The sequence below is a fragment of the Lissotriton vulgaris genome, chromosome 11 (genome assembly GCF_964263255.1).
Source record: "Lissotriton vulgaris chromosome 11, aLisVul1.2, whole genome shotgun sequence".
In the NCBI taxonomy this organism is placed as follows: domain Eukaryota; kingdom Metazoa; phylum Chordata; class Amphibia; order Caudata; family Salamandridae; genus Lissotriton; species Lissotriton vulgaris.
The window spans coordinates 362558826-362575060 of NC_141699.1; the positions used below are offsets into that span (position 1 = coordinate 362558826).

General features: G+C 52.4%; 1 protein-coding gene across 8 annotated transcripts in view; it reads right to left on the reverse strand.

Annotated features, from left to right (window-relative positions):
• Positions 1 to 16235, reverse strand: part of KANSL3 (KAT8 regulatory NSL complex subunit 3) — a 535939-nt gene that overhangs the window by 272969 nt on the left and 246735 nt on the right. The gene's annotated exons all lie outside the window — the stretch shown is intronic.

The window sequence follows — 16235 nt, forward strand, 5'->3', positions numbered from 1 at the left end:
ATGTATGTCCTTAGGACATTACTTTTTTATGTACCGGAGGCTCCCGTCTCGGCGACGGGGAATGATTCAGGCATGTGAATCTATGAAAGACACCCAAATACTGGATAACACATTGCCTTCGGACCGTGGGTGTCGGAACCTGGCGGCGAAGGCTGGGCATTTTGCATTTTCGTGGGTGGCAAACAGATCTATGTGTGGATGCCCCCACCTTTGGAAGAATGGCTGAAGAACTTGTGGATTTAGCTCCCATTCGTGAATCTGTTGTGCCTGCCGACTTAACAGATCTGCTATCTGATTGTGGACTCCTGGAAGGTGTTCTGCTAGAAGATGTATGTTTTGAGGAACGGCCCATCTCCAAATGTTCTGTGCAAAATGGAACAGTTGTAGAGAGTGTTCCCCCACCCTGTTTTTGTATGTAATACATGGCTGTCATATTGTCCGTCCGGACTAGGACAGCTTTGTTTTGTACTTGAAGTTGAAAGGTCTTGAGTGCTACGAATATTGCTTGTGGAACAGGTTCGAGGAACGGACCCCCTTATGGCAGGTTTTTGGTGTTCCACTATTGCAGAGAGCGATATGTGCGGCTGTCTATCAACATCAGGTATTTTAGTTGACCTTGAGCTTTGTTCCATTGTTGTGCTAGGCACTCTTGTAAGGGACGCATCTGCAGTCTTGCATGTGGTACTATGAAGATGCAAGATGGCCTCATGCCTATTAGTCTCATGAACACCTTGGCTTGCAAAGACTGCTGGTGTTGAAAATTGGCGACTAAGGCTTGAATGCTCTGTATCCTGGCTGGACTGGGATACGCTCGGGCTGTGGACGTGTTTAGTGTAGCCCCTAGGTACTGATGTACATGCGAAGGCTGCAGTTGCGACTTGGTGTAGTTTATTGTAAACCCTAAGTCGTGCAATGTTTGAATTGTTTGATGTGTGGGCACACTGATTGAAAGATTTTGCCTTTATGAGCCAGTCGTCCAGATGTGCTGCTACCACTGCTAGGCACTTTGTGAATACTCTTGGTGCCGTTGTTACTCCAAATGGAAGTACTTTGAACTGATAATGTTGTCCTTCTAGTACAAACCTTAGATACTTTCTGTGAGCAGGATGTATGGGGATATGAAAATAGGCATCCTTTAGATCTAGTGTTGTAAGGAAGTCGCCCTGTTGTAGCAGTGGAAGCACTTGTTGTAGAGTGATCATATGAAAATGATCTGATTGTATGTAACGGTTGAGGGGCCTGAGGTCTAGGATTGGCCTCAGTGTCCCATCTTCTTTGGGAATTAGAAAATACAGCGAGTAAACCCCCATTCCCTGTTCTTCTAAAGGAACTATTTGAATAGCATCCTTCTGTAGAAGTGATAACACTTCTAGTCGAAGCAGAGTCAGATGGTCTGTAGACATTGGACGTTGTCTCGGAGGTATGTTTGGAGGGGTTGCTGTAAGTTCTAGGCAGTAGCCTTGTTGGATAATCTGTCTTACCTACTTGTCTGTTGTAATGGAGTTCTTGACAGGCAGGAACTGTGTTAATCTGCCCCCCTACAGGAGTGGTATGCTGTGGGGGGAGCAGAGGGAAGTCATTGTTTGGTGGTGGAAGAGGATTGATTGTTGTTGTTACCGCAACCTCTTCCTTTGTTATTGTTACCCCTATGTCCTCCTCTAAAGTATCCCCTGTTGGAGGATGTGTGTGACTTGAAAGATGTTGTATTGTCTGCTCCAGTCTGTTTGGAGACTCCTCTGTAGGAGGAGCGACGAAAGGAGCCTCTATTTGGTGTAGACTGTAAAGCTCCCATAGACTTGGCAGTGTTGGCAGTGTTGGTGTCTTTCTTCACTTTTTCTAGTATGGTGTCTACTTCAGGACCAAATAATTGGTTTTGATTAAAAGACTGGTTTAAAATTCTTGTTTAAACCCTGAAATGGGGGGCGTGGCCAAGATGGCGAGATGAGCGGACGCACTCTCCGCGAGCTCCCACGAACCTCGGCCCCTAGGCCGTGATTTTTGCAGATCTCCCCCCGATCTGCTGACTAATTGCACCGGAGGTGGTGGAGCATCGGTGAGTGCCTTCGGGTCCCTAGACAACCCCCTGAAAAGCAGCGGCAGAGCTCCGAACGGCGAACAGGGGCCGGAGTGCAGCAGGGGGGGGCCGAGAGCCGAGGCCACTGGCGGAGGTGGATGCACAGCGAACTGGCCTGGAGCGGTCCCCAGCTGCGTGAATCACTTCCAGGTGGGGGCGAGACCTTGGGGGAGTCGCCGGTGGAGCCCCGTGGCATGGAGGCGCCCAGAAGCAGACAACGGCAGTATCGAGGCGCGTGACCCGGCGCTGTTCCTCTACGCGGGGCCGGGGTCGCGGCCTACTACTGGGGTGATTGGACCCCTGCCGGTGACTCGACGGCTGCAAACCCGCTGCTGGTGGGGTGAAGGCGAGGAGCCGACAGCAGTGAGGTTACCGGCGAACGGCGAGATCCCTGCGGTGGTGCCAGGACGCCGCTGGAGAGAGAAGTTGACCCCCCCAATCGGCCTTCACCGGTGAGCGCGGCCTTTCCAGCGGGTGGCCGGGAAGACGGCCGGCCTTTGCGGCAGGGAATCGAGGCGCAGGCCGCGCTCCCACAGAGCCGGTCAGACCCCTGGTGGTGGAGGAGAGGAGCCGCTAGTGGGGGAGCCCCGGTCCAGAGGCAGCCGCCGGGGGTCTTAGCTCGGGGGAGTGGGAGAGTGTGCCCGCGCCCCCCCTTCACCCCGGTGGGACACGAGGCAGACACAGAACCGCAGGACCCGGCAGTGGCCGAGCGGGCCCCGAGACTAGCTGGAACTCAGACCGTCTTGAAGCCGGAGCTCGCTGGGGACCAGGACCTTTGTAGACCGGACGCGGCGGCATGAGGTGATCGTTGCGAGGGATAGTGAGCACACTGCGGCAACATCAGCGGATGGCGGGGAGAGCTAACTTGAGCAGCCAGTGGCACAGGAGGCCTGTGAACCGACATACCCTTGGAGGGCACCTGGGAGATCCCGGTAGGGGACGCAATGGAAGCCTGACGCCGCACCCTGGAACCAAGGGGAGAACTTGCTGGACAATCCTAAAGGGACACGGCCTGGGAGTGGCCGGGTGGCTGAGACCCCGATCGAGCCAGAACAATCCGTAGGCCGCGGACGGCCGGAGGAGGGTGGTGACCGGACCGAAGTGGCCTGAGACACCGGAAGTGGGACCTGCACGACAGTATCGGATACCCAGTGGGCCCAGGGCCCGGTGAGACGGCGACAGCAGTGAGTGTGGGGGCGACGGTGGTGAGGCCTGGACGCCCTCGTTGGTACGAGCCCTACCGTGCCCGATCTGGGGCCAGTGCTGGCCACCGACCTATGCCAGGGTACAAGGAGTGACCTCGAAGAGTTGCAGCCGGTGGGGCCGAACCGTTGCACCACTGGTCAGGAGAGACGAGCAGGGCCTTGGCAACGGCAGAGGTAGACCCCCAGAAGTGGTAGCTGTCCCTGAACACTGCTGACCTCTAAGGCTGCTCGACAAACACGACAGGGCTCTTACCCAGAGGTCTCCTCTCATACGATGGCTGGCAACAGAGAGAGCAAAAAGGGGGACCGGACAGCCTGCACGGTCTCTTAAAACAGCGGAGTCAGCCAAAGGAAGATCGCAGCCGGACCGGTGAATCACCGGGTGTCAGGAGCGGGACTGGCCAAACAGTAGCAGATATCCGGCGGGCCTGGTGACTGATGTGACATCGACAGCAGTCTGTTACGAGGGAGGTGGCGAAGCCGAGCCACACCAGTTGGGACGTACCTCAACGTGACCAGACTGAGGCTGGTAATGGCCACCGAACTAGGACTGAGCACGGGGAGTGATCTGGAGAACTGCGGCGAAGGACAGTCCACTGCGCCCGCCAAGGGAGGTAGGCCGAATGTCGGCGACAGGAGAGGCGGTCTCCCCCGGTTAGCAATGGCCCCTGCACCTTGCTGACTATCGCAACGGGCCGGACGCCTGAAAAGACTCGCTTAAGCAGTGCCCGCTTCTACAATGGCTGGCAACAGAGGCAACAAGAAGGGGGAACGGACATTGCCGGAAATGTTGAACAGGGGAACAACGAAACAAGACAAAGGGCAGCACTCGCCAGGCCCATCGAGAAGCTCGCTGGAGGCGGAGGAGAGGGAACCACCGGTCACCAGGTCCTTCCTAGAATCTCTTTTCAGTTCCCTGCGAGATGACTTCCAGACGCTGAAGCAGGAGGTAGCCGGAGAAGTCCGTGAGGTACGGAGAGAGGTCGATAGCCATGGGGAAAGAGTGGCTGCCATGGAAGGAGCCGGACATTCGTGGGATGAAGAGTTCGGGCAACTGCAGCATGAGGTGCTGCGCTTGAGAGATCAACAGCTGGACCTCCAGGCGCACAATGAAGACCTCGAAAACCGGTCCTGCTGGAATACCATCCGGGTCCGGGGAGTGCCTTCTAAAGAAGAAGGGGAGGACACTGCTGGGTGCCTGCAAAGCATGTTCAGGGAGATATTGGGTGAGCCAGAGGACTTCCCTATCAGAATCGACAGGGCGCATAGAGTGGGCATGGTGCGTCGGGCCTCGGCGCCACCGCCTGATATCCTGGCCTTCCTGCCGGACTTCCCACTTAAGGAGCGAATCCTCCATGAAGCAGGGAAACAGCAGTCGTTGTAATTCCAAGGGCACCCGGTTGCTCTCTTCCAGGAATTGTCGGCGATTACGCTCCAGAAACGCAGAACATTTAAAATAGCGACAGACTTTTTGAGAGATCATGGGACACAATATTCCTGGGGACATCCTTTCAGTCTTATCTTCCGGTGGAACGGCACCCTGCACCAGCTTCGCTCCCTCCAGGACACCTGCGGGGTACTGGGAATCACCGCGACAGACGAAGAAGCGCACACACCACGTCGAAGGCGCACCACCATAGAAGGCTGGCAGAGAATCTCTGAACGCCGGTCCTCTGCTTCTTCTGCTCGACCGGATTCGCCTACCATCCGAGCCGGAATGGACAATGCAGTACAAGAGGCGGCCATGGACACGGCCTCGAGTGATGTCGCGCTGACAGCCTAAGATGACTCCGGGGGGAGATCAACACAGCCTTTTCACATTGCAGGTTTGGGGGTTCTGGGGGGATGGGGGTGGCGGGCGGGAGTGTAGTGGCTGGACGTCAACTTCAGTAACTTACCACAGACTTGTCTCTGAGGACCGGACTGGGACTATGAGGTTCTGGAACTCGTTGAGGGTGTGGGGGGATGTTGGGGTTGTTCTGAGTTTTGGTCAGGAGGGGAAGGGTTGGGGGAGAGGGCCGGGGGAGTTCTGGTTGGGGACAGGGGAACCGGGAGGGGAGGGTGAGTCGTCCAGTGCATGAAACAGGCCTTAACCGCCCGAAAATCACTCACAAGCCTTGTTCCGCTCAAGCGGGAACTCTACGCATTTATTTCCACCATCCCATATGCCGCCCACGACCCTTAAGATTGTAACTCTTAATGTCAGGGGTTTGAATACCCCAATCAAGAGACGGGCGGTGTTGTCCCTATTAGAGAGCACCCAGTCAGATATTTGTCTCCTTCAGGAAACTCACTTACTGCCCCGCGACTGCCATAGGCTCCGCTCCCATAAATTCCCGACACAATTTTTCTCTTCCAGCAACACTAAGACTGCCGGAGTAGCGATTCTGGTGGCCTGGCACTTTAGGGGGGAGGTCCTCCACAAACATGCAGAACACAAAGGCAGGCTGCTGGCCTATAGGTTTAGGATTGGGGGTATTGCCTTCACGATTGGGTCCCTTTATAGCCCTAATCAACAGCAGGAAAGCTTCTTACGGTTGGCGATGTTAGACATCACGGCCGCGCAGGACAGGCATGTTGTCATTGTTGGCGATTTCAACATGGTCTTTGACTCGTCCCTTGACAGATCCGCACAACGTTTTCCGCAAGCCGGGGAGTTCTCGGCCGGGTGTAAGGCACAGATGGCAGAGGTGGACCTCCATGATCTTTGGAGGTGCGAACATCCCAATGAAAGGGGGTATTCATATAACTCCCACGCACATAAAACGTACGCGAGGCTGGACCATCTCTTGGTCACGGCCCCGGTACGCGCTCTGGCCTCGACAACGGAGATGGGAGTAGTCTCCCTGTCGGACCATGCCCCGGTGTCCACCATGCTCTGTCTACCGCCGGTGTCCCACCCTCCCAGGGTTTGGCGCCTCAAAGATACTTTATTGCACAGGAAAGCGGTGGTAAAACATATCACGGACACTATTAAGGACTATCTGTCCCACAATGATAACTCTGACACCTCTCTGGCGACACAATGGGCGGCCCTGAAGGCTGTGCTTAGGGGGGAGTTTCTGTCCATCTCCGCGGCTGAAAATAAAGAACGGCAGAGTAAGAGGGATGAACTCACCCAACGGGTCCGCAAACTTGAACACATACACCGTCGGACGGGGGCTCCTCGAATCTGGAGGCAGGTCACGGGGCGAGGAAACTCCTGACGGCCCTGGATATGGACCGCGTGGAGTACCATGCGCTGCGTCTGCGCCATACCTACTACACCGGGGGGACCGCTGTGGCCGACTGTTGGCGAACCGGCTCAGGGTGACGCACCAACGACAGATGGTGAAGGGGATCTTCGACCCCACGGGGACTATGGTCATGGAGGATGCCCAAATTGCTGAAACCTTTCGTAAGTTTTATGCAAATCTTTACGCTGGGGATCCCCCGGATGAACAGGCGACGGGGACGGGGACGTACTTAGCCTCGGTCACCCTCCCTTCATTGGCCCCCTCGCAGGCAGAATACCTGGACAGAGATATCCGGATCGAGGAGGTGACTTCCGCCATTGCCAAACTCAAGCACGGTAAGGCTCCCGGACCAGACGGATACACGTCTCTCTTCTATAAAACATTTTGCACGTCGTTGGCTCCGCTCCTCACCCGTCTGTTCAACTCGTTCGTGGACCCCGTGCCATCCCGCCAGACCTCCTGCGGGCCTCTCTTACGGTCATTCCCAAGCCCGGGAAAGATCCGACGCAATGCAGCTCGTACAGGCCGAATTCCCTTTTGAATGTAGACCTTAAACTATACACCGGGATTCTTGCGGCCCGATTGGCCCCCCCATCTGCCGGGCCTTATAGAACTAGATCAGGCGGGATTCGTCCCCGGGCGGCAGACGGTGGATAACACTAAGAGGATCGTTCACCTCATTGAGAAAGCCTCCCGAATCCCCGGAGAGAGAATGATGTTGGCAGTGGATGCCGAAAAGGTGTTCGACCGGGTACACTGGCCCCATCTAGAACAGGTCCTGCAGAAAGTGGGTATAGGCGAGAAATTCCGTTCCATGGTTTTTAATTGCTATAAGTTCCTGTCGGCGGTAGTGCGAGTGAATGGATTCAGCGCACAGAGTTTTGACATCGAAAGGGGCACTAGGCAGGGATGCCCGCTCTCGCCCCTGCTATACGCCCTTTATATGGAGCCCTTTGCCCAGCGGATACGTACTAACACGGCGGCGACGGGGTGAGGCTTGGGTTCACTCACACCATAAGCCTCTATGCGGAAGACGTTATACGGTCGCTGGATAGCCCCCGGACTTCCCTTCCGGTGTGCATGGAGGAGATGGACTCCTTTGCCGCTGTGGCAGGCTTCAAGATGAAGGTGGGGAAATCGGTGGCTTTGGACGTGTCGCTTGCGCCAGCCACTAGATCTTACCTACAAGGCCTGTTCCCAATGCTCTGGTCGTCAGATCTGGTGCCTCATTTAGGGATCCAGCTGGCTCCCAACCTGCCGGCTATGGTGGCAGCTAACTACATCGCCCTAAGCAAAAAGATCCGAGAGGAGCTTGGACGGTGGACCCGCAGCACTCTTTCTTGTCTGGGCAGAATAGCTGCAGTCAAAATGACGGTCTTACCCCAGATTTTGTACCTATTCAGGGCCTTGCCGCTCCAGCCACCCACAAGGTGGATTCAACAAACGCAGGCAGATCTTGCGCGTTTTATTTGGCAGGGCAAGAAACCCAGAATGAAAAGGACGCTCCCCATGCTGGCCCCAGAGGCTGGGGGTCTAGGGATACCGGATCTCCGCAAGTACTTTCAAGCGGCACAGCTGTGTTACCTGGTGGAATGGAGTAGGTGGGAATCGGACAAGCACTGGCTCTTCCAGGACCAAGTGGTGGTGGGCCGGTCCCTGCAGGAGGTGCCATTCCTGAGCCGAGCTCATCGTCCCACAAATTTATAAGCTTCTTTTGTCACCAGAGTGCCCCTAAGGGTTTGGGATGCCACCAACATCGCTCATAATCTTACTTCATTCCCCTCACCACTCACGCCGCTGGTCGACAATCCAGACTTTATTCCGGGGATGGAGAGAAGGGCCTTTGCCCACTGGCGAGCTGCCGGGCGCTGTGTCATGTGTACGACATGGAGGGGGTCATTCCCTTCCCACGATTTAGACAGGAATACTCATTCCCGGAGACTGAAAGGCTCCGCTACATGCAGGTTTGCCACTGGGCGTTGCACCCACAGGTGCGGGAGGCGGCTGACAGGCGACTGCTCTCTTATGAGAAATGGCTCTTATCCCGCACGTCGGAGGCAAAACTGATTACCGACCTTTATAAGCTACTGCAACCGCCTTCTTCACACTTCTACAATCCCAGGAGGGAGCGTTGGGAGAGGGAATTAGGCAGGACACTGAGCCATAAGGAATGGGAGCAGATATCATACAGGGCAAGGCATTCGGCATACCATATGGGACTCACCGAAACAATGACCAAGGTTTCAACCTATTGGTATTATACCCCGGAACGTGTACATGAAATGGACCATCATAAGGATAACACTTGTTGGAGGGGATGTGGGCAGCTGGGCACACTGACACATATTCTATGGGACTGTCCACTCCTAGAATCCTACTGGAAAGCAGTAATAGATGACATTGACTCACATTTCGACACCGAACTGCCACGCTTCCCAGCATACATATTATTAGGGCTCCCGAATGGGCTGAGATATCCCCTTAGATCCCGCAGGGGCAGACAGATAGCCATTGCATTAGGTTCGGCGATACAGAATATTCTTCTACACTGGCGTACCGCTACGCTTCCCTCTATCACCGGCTGACTCCATAGATTGTGGCATGTGTTAGGAATGGAGAAACTGTCACTTACAATGGCAGGGGATATTGAACAATTTGATGACCTCTGGCAGCCATTCCGGACCCTACTGCTCACTGAATTCAGGGAAATCACCTGCCCAAGATACCTCCGCCTCCTAAGGCTTATGACGCCCGAAGAACCGACTTCTTGAATGAACACTGGGCTACACTCCTGCACTAAGGGGTGGTCGGGGTAGATGGCAAGGGATAGGCCTACGCACTGGACGATGGGGAGGGAGGGGTGAGGGGACAGGGGTGGGAGTGTTGGGGGGTGAGGGGGGGATTGTTATGTTAACTGCAACACTGCTTATCTTTATGTGTCGCTGCGGTCTAGTCCTCAGTTGAGATGCCATTTGGAGACACTAATGCCAGAAGTGCGGCGCTAGCCGCGGTGACGTGACACTTTACTTGCTATGGATGCTTGCTTCTTTGTGTTGTACCAATAAAATGCTTTAAACCTAAACCCTGAAATGCGTAGCCTCGCATGTCTCCTAAGTATGACACTGGTATTTACGGCTCTAGATGCTGTGTCAGCGGCATCTAATGCACATTTTATTGAGGCATTGGATATTAACTTGCCTTCTTGTATCAGGTCAGTTGCTCGATCTTTGTACTGATCTGGCAGATGTACAAGTAGTTTTTCTAATTGATCATAATGAGCCCTATCATAACGAGAAAGTAGGGCTTGTGTATTTGCTATACGCCACATGTTTGCAGCTTGTGCAGCTACTCTTTTCCCTGCTGTATCAATGACTTTTGATTCTTTATCAGGTGGGGCGCTTCTCCAGAGGTCTGAGAATTCGCCCTCTTTCTCGCATTGGACACAACTAATGAATCTAGTGGTAGGTGTCCTTTAATATAGACTGGGTCTGTGGGTGCTGGCCTATATTTCTTTTCAATTCTAGGGTTTAATATTCTTGTGTGTACAGGGTCTTTAAATACCTCTGGAGCATGCTTGATTACTCTCTTAATCATTGGAAGAATTTGAGCAGTCGGCTGAGAGTGCTCAAAGGTATCTAGGAGAAAATCCTCTTTAATATCATCAGAATGCATAGGGACTCCGTGGTAAACAGCAGCTCTATTTAACAGATGACTAAAACTAATTGAGTCTTCTGGAGGGGAAGGCTTTGATGGGTATGAGTGCGGTTCTGGAATGTCAGGCATACTCTGTGGGTCATATATAGGTACATTTTTTGGGTTTGAATAATCCCATATATCCTCATCTATGTTGTATGAGCTAGGCTCTTCCTCGTCCTTCCCTCCCTCTAAATTATATTCATCATCATTTTGCTGTGAGGAATGTGATGATAATGGAGAATGTGCAGGAGATATGTGAGGTGATATGTGAGGAGGTACAAGAGAAGGAGGAAGAAGAGGTGTAGGAGAGGAAGGGTGCTTAGGAGATGTTGCACAGTCCTTCTTTGCAGGCACCACAGGAGTGGGTGGTGTATCTGCTGGTCTCTTCTTTTGAGGTGTAGTACCCACACATCCTGTCCTTGGGTCTATATAGATCTTCTTTTGTTGAGGATCTGGTGTAAAAAGTTCCTCCTCTTCTACAACCTTCCTGGGCTTAGATTTTTTTGGCTCCGGCGGAGGTTGTGGTCTTTCTTTAGCACTGGGAGGTGTTGCAACGTCCCGTGGCATAGTTTTCGGTGCCGAAGGAGTTGTTTTCGGCTTTGTAGGCATGTTCGAGGATTTGGGCACCTCGGAATCAGGCTTTTTTGTCTTCTGCACCGAAGATGTAGAAGTGGACGGCTTCGGAGACGGTGCTTCTTTACGTTTCGGTGCCGGTACAATTTTTGACTTCAGTACCGAAGGGTCTTTTGGCTTCGGCATCGAGGTGTCTTTATGTTTCGTTGCCGACGGGAGAGTTTTACTCGGTGTCGAGGCACTAGAGGCTTTGTTGGTTTCTTCAGAGCCGGGCTCGATGGCGAGGCTGTTGAAGTAGATTTTCAGTCTCGACTGGGCCCCTTGGGTGGAGTGCTGACCTTTGCCTTCGGTTTGGGCAGAGTATGTGGTGTGGGGGCAGTAGCACTCATGCGCTGACCCGATGGAATGGAGTCATCTGAGTCGTCTGCCTCTGATACGATCTGGAGATCAGGAGAGTCTTCTTCGGGAACGAGGGGAACATCTTCGTCAAAGATATCCTCCGGTGCTGGGGCTGATCTCCTCATCTTGTGTCGACTGGCCCTCCGATCCTGGATGGTTTTCTTCGATCGGAAGGACGCACAAGCTGTGCAGGTCGACTCGTCGTGTTCCGGCGATAGACAGAGGTTGCAGACCTCATGGTGATCGCTATGTGGGAATTTTGCTTGACATTTTGGGCATTTCTTGAACGGAGTTCTTTCCATGTGGTGTAGGCCACACGGCATCGATAGGCCTAACGGCCCATTCAATGACCGGAATGGAAGTTATGTCGTCGAAAAGCCTTGTCTTCGATGTCGAAGGTAGTTTCTTGAAGTTTGTGGAAGTTTTGCGCTTCGAAGTTGCTGAAAAGTCTTTTTCTGGCCGGAGCAGAGAAACTTTCATCTGAACCCAGTGGCGGAAAAAAACAATCTAAGAATGGAGTCGATGCCCATGCGCAGTATTGTCCAAGGGAGGAGTCCTCTATCTCATAACTACAAAGACTTCTTCCAAGACACCAACAACCTGCAATCATCCAAGCCCAACACCAGGTGGCGATCTAATGCTAAGGTGTACAATCTGCAGCTCATATGCCTTGAACACCTATTAATTAGACAGGCAGGATCTCTCGTGTGCTCCCCTCTGACCCCACTTGAATGGTGGACCTGGTTCCGACAGGACTAGAAAGAGAGGTCCCCTTAGTGTTAAAGAAATTAGGCATTAATAAGTTGGGTGACCTTTTTAAAGACGGAGTGGTATGCAAATGGGAAGACATATTGGCTTTAGGACATGAACCCTCGACCCTTATTCAATACAATAGACCTCGGCATGCACTACGCGACCTGTTAGGTGAAGACATGCAGGAGTCAAAAGAGATGCTCACGCTCTCCTATATTATACGTTCTATCACGCCCGCAAAGCCGGTAACTAGCATTTATAATCTTACACAAGAATCCGGGAGACCGCACTTAATGAAAGCCCGACTGGACTGGCAGAAAGACCTGGCTATAGCAATACATGATAACACTTGGCGATACTGCTGCAAATGACAAAACACATTCCCCTTAATAGTAGACACTCCTTAATTCACTTTAAGTATCTCAATAGAGTGTATTACACACCTGAGAGACTGTAAATATGATCTACACAACTCAGCATCTTGCCACCATTGCACGGAGCGAGAGGCTGGGTTCTTACACGTAAGCCTGGTATTGCCCCAAGATTTCAGAATTCTGGGATAAGATTTTTCATACGTTGAACGAGATTACGGGCATCTCTCTTACACCAGACCTGCTTCTCGCTCTTCTGAGACATAACAAAAGAGTTGACAACGCTGGAAGACGATTAGTGGCCATGGGATCGCTGCTAGCCAAATGTAGAGCGGCAATGAGCTGGGCTAAAGGCCCTATCAGACTATTGATGATTGTGCGTTGCAGCATAGCATGTCCATAGCCCAATCAGACACATACAGTGAGCTACTACCTCCACAGAATCGCCCCAAATGCTTTAGTGGGTTATATCAACAAAACTTAGGAAAGAAACAGGAGAGCCAGAGGGAAGTGAAGGTAATTAGGAGGAGAACAGAGGCACGGCCTGCTACATAAAGGTAAATGATACACACACGGAGAAGCAAATATATATACTTATCCATGCTCATTTTAGATATTATTGATGGTAAATATACGGTCTACTTGATTGCACTTGTTAAGGATAACCTCTCTGTTCGTAGTAAATTGTATGCGTTATGTGTAGTTACTGCAGTATTGCACTGCACCCAGCCAATGTAAAGATGTAACTGTAGTCAATCAATCAATCAGGGATTTATAGAGCCGCGCTACTCACCCGTGAGGGTCTCAAGGTGCTGGGGTGGGGGGCGGGGCGGAGCAGCTCCAGATCAGTCGAATAGCCAGGTCTTGAGGCTCTACCTGAAGGTGTGCAGAGTAGGGGACCGACTGTCGTTGACTGGGAGCTCGTTCCAAGCCTTTGCTGCGAAGTAGGAGAAGGCCCTTCTGCCTGCTCTGTTTCTGTGGATGCGTGGGGTCTCTGCCAGGGTGAGGTTGGCGGAACGGAGGTTCCTTTCCGGTATGTGGAAGGATACTCTCTTGTTGAGCTATTTGGGGTGAGAGCCTTTGTGCTGAGCGAGGGTTATTGGGGTTCTCATTGGGGTACTCCGGAGTAGATCTCTGTGGGTTCGGAGAGGAATGATGGGATTCTGATCCTTTGGGTCCTGCCAGTGAGAAAGGAGCGGATCCAGTCGAGGGTGGTTCCTCGTATACCAGCGTTGTGGAGTCTGGCTGCGAGTGTGCAGTGTGAGACCGTGTCGAAGGCTGCAGAGAGGTCTAGTAGGATGAGGGCCGCAGTGTGGCCCTGGTAGAGTGGCATGCGGATGTTGTCGTGGTGGCAAGGAGGATGGTCTTGGTGCTGTGGTTGCTGCGAAATCGGGACTGGGAGGAGTCGAGGATGGCGTTCTCTTCAAGAAGGTGGTCAGATGGGCGTTGGTGAATCTCTCGGTGACTTTGGCTGCGAAGGGAAGCAGAGATATGGGCCAGTCGTTTTTCAGGTCCGTCTGAGCGGCCAAGGGTTTCTTGAGGAGGGGCTTGACCTCTGCCCGCTTCCAGTCATCAGGGAAGATGCCAGATTCGAGGGAGGTGTTGATGGTCCAGCCTAGTTCGGGTGCTATGGCGGCTCTGTGGTAGATGTGCGGTGGGCAGGGGTCCGTGGGGGCTTCTGAGTGGATGTTATTTATGGTCGCTGTGGAGTCTTCAGTGGTAGCAGTTTTCCAGGAGGTGAAGGTCGGCTGGTTGTCGGTGGTGGAGATGGGGGTGGTGTCTGGAGTGTGTTCGCTGAAGTTGTCGTAGAGGGACTTGATTTTCCGGTGGAAGTAGGAGCTGAACTTGTTGCAGAGTTTCTGAGCTGGTGTGATGTCCGTGGCTTTGCTGGGTGGTTTGGTGAACTGCTGTATGACGTTGAAGAGTTCTTTTGTGTTACTTGTGTTGGTAAGAATTTTGATCTTGATAAAGGTCTGCTTGGTAGCTGTTAAGCTTTGGTGGTATTCTTTCTTGGCGTTCCTGTAGGTGCTCTGGACTTCCGTGGTTTTCCTGTTTTGCCAGAAATTCTCGAGGCATCTGCAGGAGCGCCTGGCTCCTTGGAGGTCGGTGGTGAACCAGGCGGCCTCCAGGGGGCGTTGTTTGACAGGGTGGCGGAGATGTGCCAGCTTGTCTGCACAGTTGGAGATCCAGCTATTTAGTTCTTTGGCTGCTGAGTTGGAATCGGTCGTGGCGGAGGGGGGTCGTGGAGGAGGGTGGTGTTGAGGTGTTCCTCTGTGATCTTCAATTGTTTGCTACTGAAAAAGCATGAAATTCAATGAAAAACATTTTTTTAAAGTAATAGGGATGTGCCCCTATCCCCAAAGAGAGTGGGCACCCAAGGGTTTAGTCGCCCTAGGTGACAGTAGCCATTGGCGTCCGCCCCCCCTGACCTCAGTAATGCCCTAAAAGAACAATTTACGTATCTTCAGTAACGATATATCTGTAAGAGACATATATTAGTTATAAATTCCTCACCTTAGACTTACTCCTGGGTGTCAGACTGTATCCAGAGAAATTATTTTGTAGCAGTACCCCCTGCGCATTGGTCAACTCTGCGCAGTTGCCGGTGTTGTGATCGCCGGGATGAAGTAGTGGTATCTACTTAGATGCCACCCCTGCATGCTGACATCAGTTCTTTACACGACATTCCACGCCAGAAGAGCAGAGCAATACAAGACACTAACTACTGGTGCATGAAACAAGGCCCCCGAAAGGGAGCCCCTTACACTGGAAGTCAGTTCGCAGAATGGGGAGGATGGGTGGGTCGGTAAGGAATCTATAACTAATATATGTTGCTTACAGCTATATCGTTACCGAAGGTAAGTAACTTGTTCATCTGGAAGAGACTATTAGTTATAGATTACTTACCTTGAAATAGATACCTCAGCAATACCAACTCGGGCGGTGGGTCTGCGAACTAAGTTCACACCAGAAAGTCCTGGAGAACAGAACGGCCAAAGAAGCAGTCTCTTCCGGCTTGGCTGTCCAGGCAGTAGTGGTTTGTGAACGTCTGCAGGGATGCCCATGTGGCTGCCTGGCAGATGTCATTGAGGGGGCTCCAAGTCCCAAAGCAGTAGTGGCTGCCATTACCCTGGTGGAATGGGCGCGCAGCCCTACTGGAGGCTCCTTTTTTTGCCAAGGAATAGCATATTTTAAAGCAAAGAACGACCTTTCTTGGCACCCACATAGCCAACAAAGAGTTGATCATCCACCCGGAATTGTTTTGGCGATCCAGATAAAAAGAGAGCGCAAGTTTTGGATCCAGACGGTGGAGTGTCTCTTCCTCCTTGGAAGCATGCGGGGGTGGGAAGAAGGTGGGCAGAGTGATGGTCTGTCCTATGTAGAAAGAGGTAACCACTTTGGGAAGGAAAGAAGGTCGAGCTTGAAGGACAACCTTGTCCGGATAAATAGCAAGGAAAGGAGGTTTATAAGAAAGAGCCTGAAGCTCACTCACCCTGCGAGCAAAGGTGATGGCAACTAGAAAAGCAGTCTGGTGAGTCAAAAGTCTAAGAGGACAATTATGTAATGGCTCGAAAGGAGCACACATAAGGTACTTAAGAACAAGGTTCAAGTCCCACTGGGGCATTACGAAAGGAATAGGAGGAAAGAGGTGAGTAATGCCCTTAAGAAATCTATTTACAATAGGGGACTTGAAAAGAGAAGGCTGATCAGGAAGCCAAAGCAAGGCCAAAATTACCGAGCAAAGTCCTAATGGGCCAAAGAAAGAATGAAGAGGAGAACCCCTGCTAGAGGGGCAGAAAGGGGATCCACAGCCTTTGCTGTGCACCATGCCACAAATTTGTTCCATCTACAGGCATATACCATTTTAGTGAAGGGACGCCTGACTGCCAAGGTAACATTACAGACTACAGGAGGAAGGTCGAAAGCG